The sequence below is a fragment of the Anolis sagrei genome, chromosome 2, assembly GCF_037176765.1.
Source record: "Anolis sagrei isolate rAnoSag1 chromosome 2, rAnoSag1.mat, whole genome shotgun sequence".
NCBI classification, from domain to species: Eukaryota; Metazoa; Chordata; class Lepidosauria; order Squamata; family Dactyloidae; genus Anolis; species Anolis sagrei.
In genome coordinates, this window is record NC_090022.1 from 302,106,697 (window position 1) to 302,120,605 (window position 13,909).

Below are 13,909 nucleotides of genomic sequence, written 5' to 3' on the forward strand. Positions count from 1 at the left end.
GTGACCGTCGATCAGGAGAAATCTGGCCATCTGTCGGGGGTGCTTTGAATGCAATATTCCTGCTTCTTGGCAGCAGGTTGGACTAGATGGCCCACAAGGTCACTTCCAACTCTAGGATTATATGAATGCTAAGGAACGCTGCTGTGTCCCTCTTCTCTTTTTTGGCCCCAAAAACCTCCAGGGTGCTTGTATCCAGTCAAACACTAGAAGCAAGGAGATCATGCAACAGGTTTATTTGGCCAAATCGCCCTGCTGGGTGAACAAATGGAAAAGTGCCACACACCAAAACCGAGACGCAGCTCCATTTTAGGGTAATCGCCTTGAGCATGCATGCACACCTCAGGCTCTTTTCTCAAATGCATGCCTCAATTCTCATCTCTTTAGTTCCCTTCTCTGGCACCTCTGTGCCGTCACACCCAGACACTATGAAGTTACAACTAAGATGTGCTTCTCTCTTTATCTGGATGAACCACGGGTGCCTTTCTTAGAAGCTCAAGATTCTCAGCAACTGAGGCCAGTCCAGATTTGAACATCAACAGAACATTTATTTTACAAAGTCCTTGGCAGACTTGGCACAGCTTGATGGAGCTACAAACACAGTCAATTTGAGAAACCATATAGATGTTCTTTCTTTCCTTTTTCCTTCAGTTATCGAGTTAACTTTTCCCCAACGGTAGAAAAATCCTGGGATCCTTTACCCTAACCCTGAGCTGTTATCTTTCAGAAAGAGCAGGTCTTCCCCAATCTAAGCTCAAGATTAGTTTTGGAGATGAAGTAATGGAGCCTTTCTCAATGACAGAGAAACCCGGATATATTCCCTGTCCCAGCAGTGAGCTACTGTCCTTTAGAAAGAGCAGGTCTTTCTCTATCTGAGCTCAGCGCCAGTTTCAAAGGCGAGAGGTTAACTTCAACCCTATCTCAATCGTACTCACAATGGCCTGTCCGAGCTGCCTAGCTGGCCACCAGCACATCTGAGGCTTTTTCTATGCTAAAGAAAGCAGGAGAGCCTTTCCAAAATGGAGATCTCATCCCCAGGAAAAAGGGCGGTCCCTAGACCAAAAGGACACTTTGTAAAGCAATAGCTGCAAAACTTTCAGGGTGCTGCTGAGGCTGTAGCAACCCTGGGGGAAAATGCAAAGGGGTGCTATTTTATGCAACTAAAGGGCAATGCAAACCAAGCTCCTGAAAGACGGAAGAGCCTCTGTGACTGCTTTTCTTCAGATTTCCCCTCTCTCCAAAATTCGAGTGCCCCCCACCCCCAGGTTCTGTTTTTGGGAAATGAAAAAGGGAACTCGGGGTTCCAAATTGCAAATCCAAACAAGCCTGCTTCCTAATCTCCCGGAATTCGAAACTAAAACAGAACAGATTCACACACTCCTAATATCTAGGCATTTGTATAATAATAACACTAATATTTGTCGTGTCAGAACAACCAGTCTAACAGAACAAAGCAAACAAACAGAAAAAATACACAACATGTGAGTTTGGTAGCTGGTTAAATGTCCTTTGACCAGTATCTGTCCACTTGGAGTGCTTCCGGTGTTGCTGCAAGAAGGTCCTCCCTTGTGCATGTGGCGGGGCTCAGGTTGCATTGCAGCAGGTGGTCAGTGGTTTGCTCTTCTCTGCACTCGCATGCCGAGGATTCTACTTTGTAGCCCCATTTCTGAAGGTTGGCCCTGCATCTCGTGGTGCCAGAGTGCAGTCTGTTCAGTGCCTTCCAAGTCACCCAGTCTTCTGTGTGCCCAGGGGGGAGTCTCTCATTTGGTATCAGCTATTGGTTGAGGTGCTGGGTTTGAGCCTGCCACTTTTGGACTCTCACTTGCTGAGGTGTTCCAGTGAGTGTCCCTGTAGATCTTAGAAAACTATGTCTAGATTTAAGTCGTTGGCGTGCTGGCTGATACCCAAACAGGGGATGAGCTGGAGATGTCTCTGCCTTGGTCCTTTCACTATTGGCTGCTCCTTCCCGGCGGATGTCAGGTGGTGCAACACCGGCTAAGCAGTGGAATTTCTCGATTGGTGTAGGGCGCAGACACCCTGTGATAATGCGGCATGTCTCATGAAGAGCCACATCCACTGTTTTAGCGTGGTGAGATGTGTTCCACACTGGGCATGCATACTCAGCAGCAGAGTAGCACAGCGCAAGGGCAGATGTCTTCACTGTGTCTGGTTGTGATCCCCAGGTTGTGCCAGTCAGCTTTCGTATGATATTGTTTCTAGCTCCCACTTTTTGCTTGATGTTCACTAATAATAACACTTTATTTAAACATTCCGTGCCTTCAATACAGTGGAATAACAATGACGTACAAATACAAAGAAAAGAGGTAAAGGCTTTTCCATTCTTAATAATAATAATAATAATAATAATAATAATAATCTTTATTTATACCCCGCCACCATCTCCTCGATGGGGACTCGGGTCGGCTTACATGAGGCCAAGCCCAAACAATAAATTACAGCAGAATGAAACCGAATGAACCAAAAACGCAGACGATAAACAACAAAATCATAGGGTTGTAGTTTTTTCGGGCTATATGGCCATGGTCTAGAGGCATTCTCTCCTGATGTTTCGCCTGCATCTATGGCAAGCATCCTCAGAGGTAGTGAGGATGCTTGCTATAGATGCAGGCGAAACGTCAGGAGAGAATGCCTCTAGACCATGGCCATATAGCCCAAAAAAACTACAACAACCCAGTGATTATGGCCATGAAAGCCTTCGACAAAACAACATCATAATTACATAACACATGTGAATACATAACGATATAAAATTACAATAAACACAATCACAGTGACAATTTCACCTCCGGCTTCTGGAGGTGGTGCTCAACTCTGACCATGGGGAGGTGCTCTCGCTCCATTTCCAAGCCAAGGAGCCTGTTGTCCATAGACACCTCCTGGTCACATTGCCGGCATGACTGCATGGGCGCCTTTATTACCTTCCCACTGAAACAATACCTATTGATCTAAATACATATGCATGTTTTTGAACGGCTAGGTTGTCAGGAACTGGGACTAACAGCAGGAGCTCACCCCAACCCAAGGTTTCGAACTGCCGACCTCCAGGTCAGCAGTTCAGCAGCACAAGGGGTTAACCTATTATGCCATTAGGTGTTGAACATTTTAAATACATTTAAATACTCAAAATGTCAACATTTTCAACGCAAAGAATCCTCATAGTGTGTTAACTATCTCAGTAATCATGAAATAACCTTTGCACATGTTTTTTCTGTCCTGAGGAAGAACTGTGTGTGTGTGTGTGTGTGTATCTCTTAACTTGAAAGTATAGAAGTAAATCTCCCTCTGAGTAAGTAATTACAGTAGAATTCCGGTTATTTGACACGGCATGGTAACTGACTCCATCATGTGGCCAATTGGAAAAATTGCACCCTTTGATTACTTTACTTAGGCGATCCCTCGTTGTCCGAATAGGATAGTCTTCCAAGATCGGTGTCCTGGCGGTGGGTCCGAAAGTGGCTGTGGAGCCCTCTTCTTGACCTGCATCTTCTCCCGCAACGAAGGCATCGGTTTCCAACATCGACCCCGAAATTCAACACCGCCTGAGCTCTGCGAGTGCAGCATTTTCCCGAATGAAGCAGAGAATGTTTGAGGACCGGGACATCCATAGGGAGACCAAGGGGCTTGTTGATAAAACCATTGTCCTCCCAATCCTGCTATACGTCTGCGGAACGTGGACTGTCTACAGATGTCAGCATTGAGACTGAAATACAACACCGCCTGAGCTCTGCGAGTGCAGCATTTTCCCGAATGAAGCAGAGAGTGTTTGAGGTCCAGGACATCCGTAGAGATGCAAAGGCACTTGTTTACTAAGCTATTGTCCTCCCAACCCTGCTCTACACCTGTGAAACATGGACTGTCTACAGATGTCAACATTTAGACTGAAATACAACACCGCCTGAGCTCTGCGAGTGCAGCATTTTCCCGAATGAAGCAGAGAGTGTTTGAGGTCCAGGACATCCGTAGAGATGCAAAGGTGCTTGTTTACTAAGCTATTGTCCTCCCAACCCTGCTCTACACCTGTGAAACATGGACTGTCTACAGATGTCAACATTGAGACTGAAATACAACACCGCCTGAGCTCTGCGAGTGCAGCATTTTCCCGAATGAAGCAGAGAGTGTTTGAGGTCCAGGACATCCGTAGAGATGCAAAGGCACTTGTTTACTAAGCTATTGTCCTCCCAACCCTGCTCTACACCTGTGAAACATGGACTGTCTACAGATGTCAACATTTAGACTGAAATACAACACCGCCTGAGCTCTGTGAGTGCAGCATTTTCCCGAATGAAGCAGAGAGTGTTTGAGGTCCAGGACATCCGTAGAGATGCAAAGGCACTTGTTTACTAAGCTATTGTCCTCCCAACCCTGCTCTACACCTGTGAAACATGGACTGTCTACAGATGTCAACATTTAGACTGAAATACAACACCGCCTGAGCTCTGCGAGTGCAGCATTTTCCCGAATGAAGCAGAGAGTGTTTGAGGTCCAGGACATCCGTAGAGATGCAAAGGTGCTTGTTTACTAAGCTATTGTCCTCCCAACCCTGCTCTACACCTGTGAAACATGGACTGTCTACAGATGTCAACATTGAGACTGAAATACAACACCGCCTGAGCTCTGTGAGCGCAGCATTTTTCCGAATGAAGCAGAGAGTGTTTGAGGTCCAGGACATCCGTAGAGATGCAAAGGCACTTGTTTACTAAGCTATTGAGAGATGCAAAGGCACTTGTTTACTAAGCTATTGTCCTCCCAACCCTGCTCTACGCCTGTGAAACATGGACTGTCCACAGACGTCAACATTGAGACTGAAATACAACACCGCCTGAGCTCTGCGAGTGCAGCTTTTTTCCAAATGAAGCAGAGAGTGTTTGAGGACCAGGACATCCGTAGGGATAGCAAGGGGCTTGTTTATAAGGCTATTATCCTCCCAACCCTGCTATATGCCTGAGAGACGTGGACTGTCTACAGACATCACATGCAACTCCTGGAATGATTCCATCAGCGCTGCCTCCGAGAAATCCTGCAAATCTCTTGGGAAGACAGGCTTGGAAATGTCAGCATGCTGGAAGAAGAAGCAAAAGCCACCAGCATTGAAGGGATGGTCCTCTGCCATCAACTCCGCTGGACCAGCCATGTTGTCCAGATGCCCGACCACCGTCTCCCAAAGCAGTTGTTCTACTCCAAACTCAAGAATGGACAATTGAATGTGAGTGAACAGGAAAAGAGATTGAAAGATGGGCTCAAAGCTAACCTTAAAAACTCTGGCATAGACTGTGAGAACTGGGAAGCCCTGGCCCTTGAGTGCTCCAGCTGGAGGTCAGCTGTGACCAGCAGTGCTGCAGAATTTGAAGAGGCACGAATGGAGGGTGAAAGAGAGAAACGTGCCAAGAGGAAGGCGCCTCAAGCCAACCCCAACCAGGACCGCCTTCCACCTGGAAAGCAATGCCCTCATTGTGGGAGAAGATGCAGGTCAAGAAGAGGGCTCCACAGCCACCAATGGACCCACCACCAGGATACTACACTTGGAGGACCATCATCCTTGAACTACGAGGGATTGCCTAAGTAAGTACTCCAGTGTCTCTTAGACATCTTTGGACAGCTCCATGGAGAGTCAATAGTGCGATGCGGCAGCTAAAAAGGCCAATACGGTTCTAGGCCGCATCTATAACAGGCTTGGGCAAACTTTGGCCCTTCCTCCACGTGTTTTGGACTTCAACTCCCACAATTCCTAACAGTTGGTAGGAGTCCAAAACACCTGGAAGGCCCAAGTTTGCCTATGCTTGATCTATAGGAACATAACGTCCAGGTAGAGGGAAGCCCAAGTCCTGCTCTCTTCTACTTTGGTCAGATCTCCTCACCTGGAATCACCTCCCTGTGGCCAGTTCTGGGAAAGCATTTCAAGGAAGAAAGAAGCCAACTGGGGCATGTCCAGAGAAGGGCCACCAACATCATCAAAGGTCTGGAAGCCATGAGGAGAAGTTGGAGAGAAAGCTCAGAGAAGGTTTACATATTTCCAAAGGAGGTCCCACTGAGGAGTGAGAGCAAGCCATGGATTCAAGCTGCAGGAGAAGAGGTTCCATCTCAACCTTAGGAGGAACCTCCATCCAGCCTCTTGATTGCAAACCTCCCGAGAAGAAAACTCTATGAAGGTGGCGTCTTCCACTATCAAACAGCTCCTCCTGTCAGTCTCCTTCTCTGGAGGTTTGTCATCAGAGGCTGGGTGGCCCTCTACTAGGAGGGTTTTGATTCTGCACTGCTTCCTGGGCAGAAGGGGGGTCAGACTGGATGGTCATTTGAGGTCCCTTCCAGTTCTGGTATGCTATGGTTCCAAGTCCAATTGGGCGGAGAGCCTCGCTTCTCCTCCTCCATCCTGGACATCATGGAAACGTCACCTGGGCAAAGCCAAAGAGAAGCATCTGCTGACCTTGGATGGTGCAGCAGATCTTCCTTGTTCAGAAGAAGTCTTCTCCAAGGAGATGTTGGCCTGCATCAAGAGGAGCCTAGTGCCTAGATCCTGGGAAGCCAACATCTCATTGGAGCAGACTTCTTCTGAACAGGAGGCTCTGCTGCACCATCCAAGGTCAGCAGATGCTTCTCTTTGGCTTTGCCCAGGTGACGTTTCCATGATGTCCAAGATGGAGGAGAAGCAAGGCCCTACCCATGCTCTCTTCTGCTCTAATCAGACCACATCTGGAATCACAATGTCTCCAGTTCTGGGCAGTGCAGCTGAAGGGAGATGTTAACTCTAAGCTAGAATACTGTGTCTAGAGGAAGAGGGCAACTCAAAGGATCGAGAGTCTGGAGAACAAGCCCTATGAGGAGCGGCTTAAAGAACTGCGCATGTTGAGCCTGTAGAAGAGAAGGTGGAGAGAAGATATGATGAGGGCCAGGGATCAAGAGGTGAGGGAGGAGAGGGCAGATTAGGACGCAATGGAGCCATGTCTTCAAACTTCAAGAGAGGAGATTCCATCTGAACATGAGGAAGAACTTCCTGGCTGTGAGAACTGTTCAGCAGTGGAACTCTCTGCCCCGGAGTGTGGTGGAAGGAGGGTCCTTCTCTGGAGGCTTATTAAACAGAGGCTGGATGGCCATCTGTCAAGAGGTGCCATTTTCCTGCTTCTTGGCAGAAAGGGGTTGGGCTGGATGATGGCCCACCAGGGAATTCTCATGACTAACACAAAATACTGGAAGGGTTTGGTGGGCAGTGTCCTTTGGTTTTGGAGTTGTAGTTCACCTACATCCAGAGATCACTGTGGGCTCAAACAATGATGGATCTGGACCAAACTCTACACGAAGACTCAATAAGACCAAATGTGGACACTGGTGGAGTTTGGGGGAAAATAGAATCTTGTCATTTGGGGGTTGTAGTTGCTGGGATTTATAGTTCACCTACAATTAGAGAGCACTCTGAACCCCACCGACAATAGAATTGGACCAAACGTGGCACACAGTTCTCCCATGACCAACACAAAATACTGGAAGGGTTTGGTGGGCAGTGTCCTTTGGTTTTGGAGTTGTAGTTCACCTGCATCCAGAGATCACTGTGGACTCAGACAATGATGGATCTGGACCAAACTCGACACGAATACTCAATATGTCCAAATGTGAACACTTGTGGAGTTTGGGGAAAATAGAATTCTGACATTTGGGAGTTGTAGTTGCTGGGATTTATAGTTCACCTACAATCAGAGAGCATTCTGAACCCCACCAACAATAGAATTGGACCAAACTTGGCACACAGTTCTCCCATGACCAACAGAAAATACTGCAAGGGTTTGGTGGGCAGTGTCCTTTGGTTTTGGAGTTGTAGTTCACCTACATCCAGAGATCACTGTGGACTCAAACAATGATGGATCTGGACCAAACTCGACACGAATACTCAATATGTCCAAATGTGAACACTGGTGGAGTTTGGGGAAAATAGAATCCTGACATTTAGGAGTTGTAGTTGCTGGGATTTATAGTTCACCTACAATCAAAGAGCACTCTGAATCCCACCAACGACAGAATTGGGCCAAACCTCCCACACAGAACCCCCATGTGGGCCACAGCAACGCGTGGCAGGGGACGTCTGGTGTGTGCGTATGTATGTATGTGTATATATATATGTGTGTGTGTGTGTGTGTGTATGTAGATATATATACACCCTGGACATTTCATTCATACACATGCACGCACACACTCGCCTCATTTCTAGCCACAGATGCAGGTGAAACGTCAGGAGAGAATGCTACTCGAACATGGCCAAACAGCGTGGAAAAACTCACAGCAACCAAAACAAAAGTTGGGTGGCCATCTGCCGGGGGGGGGGGGGGGGGGTGGTCTTCCTGCAAAATGGCGGAAAGGGGTTGGACTAGATGTCCTTTGCATTCTCTTCCAAATCTAGGATTCCATGACTCTAACTTCCATTTGGAAAGCCCATCTTGGCCAGCGCATGGCACAGGCAAAGCCCTTATGCCAGACACCTTGTGGCCATTGGCTCTCTGCTGTTGCCCCCTCCTCACATTGCGCAGCCCAGATTCCATGCGCTCCTGTGTCGTCGTCCCCCATGCGCCACCCGCTCTCCTTTCCCAATGCGCCAGGCCTTGTGCCTTCCTGCCTGCCTGTGTGCCTCTGTGTGTTTGCTCTCCTCTCGGCTTGGCTATATTTAGCCCTGGGCCCATGGCTCCTCTCCATGGGGCATGTGTGTGCGCACAGGCACATGCATGCATGTGGGGCCCTGGCTGGAGTGTGTGTGCCTGTGTGTGTATATATATATACCGTATGTGTGTGTGTGTCTGCTGCAGGATGAGGTCTCCGGGGCCCTCGCAGGGAGCAACACCGCAGGCAGGCAGGCGCATAATGCTCCCCTTGTTCCCAGGAATGCGCCACTGCCCAGGTGGGCACCAGGTGGCGATGCAGAGCAACAAGGAGACCCAGCAGGGAGAGGGAAGCCAGGCAGGCTGGACTTGGGTCAGGCAGAGGGGTCACTCCATGTCCAGCAGCCTTGGAAACAGCCCCACTGGCCCAGTTGCAGTCATTATTATTATGGGTTGTTGTAGCATTTGATTAGCATTTGATCGCCTGCCAGTGCCTGGGGGAATCTTTTGTTGAGAGGTGATTAGATGTGTCTGATTATTTACTCTCTGCTGTTTTGCTGTTGTAATTTTAGAGTTTTTTAATATTGGCATTAATGTATTGTCGAAGGCTTTTATGGCTGGAATCACTGGATTGTTGTAGGGTTTTTTTGGGCTATATGGCCATGTTCTAGAGGCATTTTCTCCTGACGTTTCGCCTGCATCTATGGCAAGCATCCTCAGACGTAGTGAGGTCTGTTGGAACTAGGAAAATTGGGTTTATATATCTGTGGAATGACTGGGATGGGACAAAGGACTCTTGTCTGTTGGAGCTAGGTTATTGTTGTTGTTGTTGTTGGACTCCTTAAGTTGGAAGGGACCCCAAGGGCCATCCAGTCCAGCTCCCTTCCGCCAGGCAGGAAGATAGAACGACTTATATATTATTATGCATGATTATCTATTATTATTATTCGAAACACAACAAGATAAGTCCACAGCAAACAAGATCACTCTCCTGGCTGTTGTATCCAATTGTTGGTCACTTCCCAATTGTCTAGGTATTATTATTATTATTATTATTATTATTATTATTATTATTAGAAACACAAGATGAGTCCACAGCAGACAAGATCAGTCATTATTATTATGGGTTGTTGTAGGTTTAGAGGCATTCTCTCCTGACGTTTCGCCTGCATCTATGGCAAGCATCCTCAGAGGTAATGAGGTCTGTTGGAATTAGGAAAAAGGGTTTATATATCTGTGGAATGACCAGGGTGGGACAAAGGACTCTTGTCTGCTGGAGATAGGTGTGAATGTTTCAACTGACCACCTTGATTAGCATTTGATGGCCTGGCAGTGCCTGGGGGAATCTTTTGTTGAGAGGTGATTAGATGTGCCTGATTGTTTACTCTCTGCTGTTTTGCTGTTGTAATTTTAGAGTTTTTTAACATTGGCATCAATGTATTGTCGAAGGCTTTCATGGCCGGAATCACTGGGTTGTTGTAGGTTTTTTGGGGCTATATGGCCATGTTCTAGAGGCATTCCCTCCTGACGTTTCGCCTGCATCTCTGGCAAGCATCCTCAGAGGTAGTGAGGTCTGTTGGAACTATGACAAAGGGTTTATATATCTGTGGAAGGACCAGGGTGGGACAAAGGACTCTTGTCTGCTGGAGCTAGGCGTGAATGGGTTGTTGTAGGTTTTTTTCGGGCTATATGGCCATGGTCTAGAGGCATTTTCTCCTGACGTTTCGCCTGCATCTATGGCAAGCATCCTCAGAGGTAGTGAGGTCTGTTGGAACTAGGAAAAAGGGTTTATATATCTGTGGAATGACTGGGGTGGGACAAAGGACTCTTGTCTGCTGGAGCTAGGCGTGAATGGGTTGTTGTAGGTTTTTTCGGGCTATATGGCCATGTTCTAGAGGCATTCTCTCCTGACGTTTCACCTGCATTTGTGGCAAGCATCCTCAGAGGCTGTGAGGTCTGTTGGAACTAGGACAAAGGGTTTATATATCTGTGGAAGGACCAGGGTGGGACAAAGGACTCTTGTCTGCTGGAGCTAGGTTGTTGTTGTTATTGTTGGACTCCTTGAGTTGGAAGGGACCCCAAGAACCATCCAGTCCAGCTCCCTTCCGCCACGCAGGAAGATAGAACGACTTATATATTATTATCCATGATTATCTATTATTATTATTATTATTATTATTATTATTATTATTAAAAACACAACAAGATAAGTCCACAGCAAACAAGATCACTCTCCTGGCTGTTGTATCCGATCACACGTCGGTCACTTCCCAAGTGTCTAGGATTATTATTATTATTATTATTATTATTATTATTATTATTATTAGAAACTCAACAAGATGAGTCCACAGCAAACAAGATCACTCTGCTGGCTGTTGTATTGGATCACATGTTGGATATTATTATTATTATTATTATTTGAAACACAACTCCAAAATTAAAACAGCAAAACAACAGAGAGTAAACAATCAGGCACATCTAATCACCTCTCAACAAAAGAATCCGCCAGGCACTGCCAAGCCATCAAATGTTAATCAAGGTGGTCAGTTGAAACATTCACACCTAGCTCCAGCAGACAAGAGTCCTTTGTTCCACCCTGGTCATTCCACAGATATATAAACCCAATTTTTCCTACTTCCAACAGACCTCACTATCGCTGAGGATGCTTGCCATAGATGCAGGCGAAACGTCAGGAGAGAATGCCTCTAGAACATGGCCATATAATAGCTCGAAAAAACGACAACAACCCATTATTATTATTATTATTATTATTATTATTATTATTATTATTATTTGAAACACAACGAGATGAGTCCACAGCAGACAAGATCACTCTCCTGGCTGTGGTATTGGATCACACGTCGGACATCATCATCATCATCATCATCATCATCATCATCATCATTATTATAAACACAACAAGATGACTCCACAGCAAACAAGATCACTCTCCTGGCTGTTGTATTGGATCACACGTTGGATATTATTATTATTATTATTATCATTATCATTATTATTAGCAACACAACAAGATGAGTCCACAGCAGACAAGATCAGTCATTATTATTATGGGTTGTTGTAGGTTTTTTCAGGCTGTGTGGCCATGTTCTAGAGGCATTCTCTCCTGACATTTCTCCTGCATCTATGGCAAGCATCCTCAGAGGGAGTGAGGTCTGTTGGAACTAGGAAAATGGGGTTATATATCTGTGGAATGACCAGGCTGGGACAAAGGACTCTTGTCTGCTGGAGCTAGGTGGGAATTTGTTTCAACTGACCACCTTGATTAGCATTTGATGGCCTGGCAGTGCCTGGGGGAATCTTTTGTTGAGAGGTGGTTAGATGTGCCTGATTGTTTACTCTCTGTTGTTTTGCTGTTGTAATTTTAGAGTTTTTTAATATTGGCATCAATGTATTGTCAAAGGCTTTCATGGCCGGAATCACTGGGTTGTTGTAGGTTTTTTGGGGCTATATGGCCATGTTCTAGAGGCATTCTCTCCTGATGTTTCGCCTGCATCGATGGCAAGCATCATCAGAGGCAGTGAGGTCTGTGGGAAGTAGGACAATGGGTTTATATATCTGTGGAATAAAGACCAGGGTGGGACAAAGGACTCTTGTCTGCTGGAGCTAGGTGGGAATGTTTCAACTGACCACCTTGATGAGCATATAATGGCCTGACAGAGCCTGGAGCAAACTTTTGTTTAGAGGTGATTAGATGTCGTTTGTTTCCTCTCTGTTATTATGTTTATGTCTATGTATACCCTGCTTTTTCTGTCCACACAAGACCCAAAGCGGCTTATTTCCCCTCCTCGCCTCCTTCCAAAGTGTGGGACTTCTGCACCCAAAGCTGCTATTATTATTATTCTTGTTCTTATTCTTATGTTTATTTATATCCTGCTTTTTTCTCTCCACATAGGAGACTCAAAGCAGCTGCTTTCCCCTCCTCCCATCCTTCTAAAGCGTGGGACTTCTGCACCCAAAGCCATTATTGTTGTTGTTGTTTATGCTTATGATGCTTATTTATATCCCGCTTTTTTCTCTCCACAAGGAGACCCAAAGCAGCTTCTTTCCCTTCCTCCCATCTTTCCACGCAGGTTCGCAGCTTGGGTGTGATCCTGGACTCATCGCTGAGCCTGGAAGCCCAGGTCTCGGCGGTGGCCGGGAGAGCTTTTGCACAATTAAAACTCGTGCGCCAGCTGCGCCCGTACCTTGGGAAGTCGGATCTGGCCACAGTGGTCCACGCTCTTGTTACATCCCAAATAGACTACTGCAATGCACTCTACGTGGGGTTGCCCTTGAAGACTGTTCGGAAACTCCAACGAGTCCAGCAGGAGGCAGCCAGACTGCTCACCGGAGCGTCATACAGGGAGCACACCCCCCCCCCCCCCCGCTGTGTCAGCTCCACTGGCTGCCGATCCAGTTCCGAGCACAATTCAAAGTGCTGGTTTTGACCTACAAAACCCTGTATGGTTCCGGTCCAGTGTATTTGTCCGAACGGATTTCCCTCTACGTCCCACCCCGGAGTCTGAGATCGTCTGGGGAGGCCCTGCTCTCGACCCCACCGCTTTCACAAGTGAGATTGGTGGGGACGAGGAGCAGGGCCTTCTCAGTGGTGGCCCCTCACCTGTGGAACTCATTCCCGGGGAAAATTAGGGCATCAACATCCCTCCTCTCCTTCAGGAGGAAGGTAAAGATGTGGTTGTGGGACCAGGCCTTTGGGCAATCTGACATCTAGATAGGGACAATCAAACGACTAGGGCTGACAGGACTGACAATAGTGGAATTGGAATTTGGACTATGAGATAGCCAACGCTGACCGTCAATGAGGAGTAATTAGGTTTGTATCGTTTTATTGGTTTTAGGGCTGTAATGCAGGAATTGTTGTTTAACTGTTTCAACTGTTTAATTGATGTTATTTTTTTTTGCTTCTGTTATGTGATGCCGGCATCGAATTGTGCCTTTGTAAGCCGCCCTGAGTCCCCTTCGGGGTGAGAAGGGCGGGGTAGAAGCAACCGAAATAAATAAATAAATAAAATTGTTGTTGTTTATGTTTATGTCTATGTATACCCTGCTTTTTCTGTCCACAAGGAGACCCAAAGCGGCTTCTTTCCCCTCTTCGCCTTCTTCCAAAGATTGGGACTTCTGCACCCAAAACCATTGTTGTTGTTGTTGTTGTTGTTGTTTATGTTTATTTATGCCCTGTTTTTTTCTCCCCTCAAGGAGACTCAGGGTGGGGCCTCTCCTCTCCTGTCTTTCCAACGCCTGCCCGGGGCTTCTGGGCACCTGTTTCCAAGAGGCTGTGGCCTTCCCCAAGCAGA